At 42.0% G+C, this 3,546-nt stretch overlaps 1 pseudogene; it reads right to left on the bottom strand.

Moving 5' to 3' along the window:
• LOC118856046 lies at positions 1-974 on the bottom strand (annotated as a pseudogene).
• Positions 975-3,546: the final 2,572 nt, after the last annotated feature.

Here is a 3,546-nt window from a genome sequence, read left to right on the forward strand (position 1 = left end):
TTAAGAACTGATTTGAACACTAGAATCACTGGGTAAAATATACCTTTCACATAATTTCCTCAAGGCACCTTTGACTTCCTTGTTTCTCAGACTATAGATGATAGGATTTAACATGGGGGTGACAATACAGAAGAGGACAGAGACCAGGATGTCCACATCTGGGAGTAGCTGGAGCTGGGCTGGTCATAGTTGATGTTGGAAGTACCATAATAAATGACCACCACAGTGAGGTGAGAAGCATGGGTGGAGAAAGCTTTTTGCTGCCCTTAAGCAGACTGGATTTTCAGGATGGCAGAGATGATGAGCATATAGGACACAGCAGTGAAGAGGCAGGGGCTCAGACCAATGGTGGCACTGGATACATAGAGTGCCACCTCATTGGCTGACATATCTGAGCAGGAGAGCTTCAGAAGTAAGGGGATATCACAGAGAAAATGGCTGATCTGGTTAGGACCACACAAAGTGAGAGCTGCTGTGAGCCCTGTGTGTGTCAAAGAATTCACTAACCCACACAACCAGGACCCAGCTGCTAAGTAGGCACAGACCCTCTTGCTCATGAGAACTGGGTAGCGTAATGGATGGCAAATAGCTATAAATCTGTCATAAGCCATAGCAGCCAACAAGACACACACAGAGCCTGCAAAAGTAACAAGGAAGAAGAGTTGTGAAAAGCAGCCTTCATAGGTAATGGTGTTCTTCTCTTGAAAAAAGTTCACCAGCATAATGGGGACAGTGGTGGAAGTGTAGCAGATGTCCAGGAAGGACAAATTGCTGAGGAATTAATACATAGGAGTATGAAGAACAGAGTTGATTCTGATTGCTATTAGTATGAGAAGGTTCCCCACGACAGTTATCAGATAAACAACCAAAAATACCAGGAAGAACAGTCCCTGCAGTTTTGGGTGGTTGGAAAACCCCAGGAAGATGAATTAAATGACAACTGTTTGGTTTCCTGTTTTCTTAATGTCTTTCATAGCTGAAATGAAAATAGAAGATGTCATTATTTGGGGGAGGAGAGAATTAACGCCTTTCTTTATCTTACCTCGGTTAACCACACTATTAGCTACAGAAACCAATGGGGTGTACTTAACCCAGGAGAGAGGGCACCCAGGAAGGACAAACACATATTCATATGCTGCTGTCCTTAGGACCAAAATGACATCACTATGTTAGTGTCAAGTTATAATGTGTCTAAATGTTGCTGATGAGACTGGCATAACTCAGAATGCTCTACCACAGGTCAAGAGCCAATAGTCCATGTGATGATTTGGGGTGGATTTTCTAAATTTGTGCATGTCATGCTTCAATTCTGCTTTACTTAAAGAGCACAGCACCTTCTTTGATGTGAACATGCCATGGGCAATCCTTTGCCAGTGTTTCCTATGTCATACAGTGGATTCCAAAGTTCTTCAGAGTGACCTTGAGAATAGGAGACTTATATGAATACCAAAGGACAGCCACCAAAGGGAAGAACATTGGCTTGTACTGGAATCTTCAACTCATGTATTTGGAGTTCTCTCTCTTCTCAGTAGCTTCAGTGATATTCAATGATCCCTCTGCACTGAGCTCACTGATAGAAAATATGCTATTTTATACAAAGGCTCTGTGGGTGTGACATTCATTTGGTCAGTCAATAAATATTTATTTAGTGCCTACTATGTGGCAAGCACTGAGAACATAAATACTAAAAAAGAAACACTGTTCAATCATCCTGCTTTCTTTCAGTCATTTCATTTGCTTTCATTCCCTTTCTCTGACCCCAAGGCCATACAGCTAGTAAGTAGCTGAGGTAACATTTGATGGCCAACACTATACCCACTAGGCCATCTTAGAGAGGTCACAACTTCCCAGGCTTCACTGGATAGGGCTTCAAGGTGACATGCATACCAAATGATACATTATGGTGGCCTGTGAAACAAGGCAACTCACACATTTGCTATTCCATTATCATGTCCCCCATAAATCTCTTCTCAAGGCTAAAGATCTCCAGTCTCTTCAAAGTTCCTTTTTAGAGGGGAAAGTGTGGCAAACACTCTAGGTAATGGGGGAAGGGAAGCCCAAAAATGAGAAAACGTGATCTGGGGTGGAACAGTCATGAGAGTACAAAGTAGGAGAGGGAAGCAAAGAGAGAAATCAGGAAGTGAATTACAAACTTTGCCTCCTTGGCAACTTTTGCCTAAAATTGGCTCTATCTACATGTATAAGGTCAAACTGAAATGGGGCTTGTGTTTTAACAATCATACTAGATGAAGTTCATCCCTTCAAAGTAGTCACTTGGAGAATTGTTAGGCTTATACTTTACATATTCTCTCTATTTTGAGGCCCAAGTGGTATAAAGGATAGAGGGCTGGGCCTGACATCAGGAAGACCTGAATTCAGATTGGGGTTCAGAAACTTTCTATCTATGTGACCCTGGGCAAGTCACTTAACCTCTAACTCAGTTTGTTCAACTGGAAAATGGATTAATAATAGCACTTACCTGGCAGGGTTGTTGTGAGACTCTAATGAGATAAAATTTCTAAAGTGGCTGGCACAAAGTAGGCAAAAATCGTGTTTCCTTCTTATTCCAATGATGCTGCCATTATTCAAAACTTGTAGGGAACTTCTCTTTGGGAATTGCCTTCTTAGCCTCCAGGATTTCTTTGAAACATCCTTGAGGGTGACAGATCTTCATTTTTTGAGGGTGGATTTGATTTGGGGGAACAAGTAAAGATCATTCAAACTTTTAGGTGATGAAGTTGGATTATAAAAGAAAGAAACTGATTTTCTTGTGTGGCTCATAAACTGACCCTGAAGGGAATTGTCACCATGTGGCCTTTAGAACCACATGGCCAAGTATTCCTCAGACTTCCCTGATTGGGGATGCAGACACATGATCCTGTGTCCTTGTCCTGGCCCAGCTGGCTTTGACATTCTATACTCATGATCTCTCTTCATTGGAGTAAACAATAGAGTGTCATGAGTATTACACTTGTGCTTGTTTAAAGAATGTAATTAGGTGATATCCTGCATGAAAGAAATTGCCTCCTGGCAAGTGAAATACAAATGCTATGGGACTGCAGCCCTACTCACTGCATCAACTCATTCACATCATTTGAGATGAACCCAAACTTTAGACAGATCTATGAGAATTATTAGAGAGGGCTGATCTTTGTCCACTGACCAGAGTGGATCATCTACTGCTGGAAACTAATGTGAATTCATCCCACCTGGATCTTCAATGAGAGGCACAAATCAGGACAAGATGCTTAGGAGGGCAGGTTAGCTCTTTGATGAGGCAGGACAGAAGCTGTGCTGTGATTGTAAAAATGGTTTCAAGATGTTTAAGCCTGTGACCTCTTTGTACTTCAAGAGAATATAAGAATATAGGAATGGCCACACTGGGGCCAAGTAATGGTCCATTCAGCTGAACCCTGTTGACAACAGACAACCTAAAGGGAAGTACCATGGGAGAGTATTTTGTCCACTCTGATTGCAATTTAAGAGTAGATAATAAAGTTGTATTAGCAACCACATTGGCACACAGGGTGGGCTGCTAGCACAGGT

This window comes from Trichosurus vulpecula, chromosome 7, assembly GCF_011100635.1.
Source record: "Trichosurus vulpecula isolate mTriVul1 chromosome 7, mTriVul1.pri, whole genome shotgun sequence".
Classification (NCBI taxonomy): Eukaryota; Metazoa; Chordata; class Mammalia; order Diprotodontia; family Phalangeridae; genus Trichosurus; species Trichosurus vulpecula.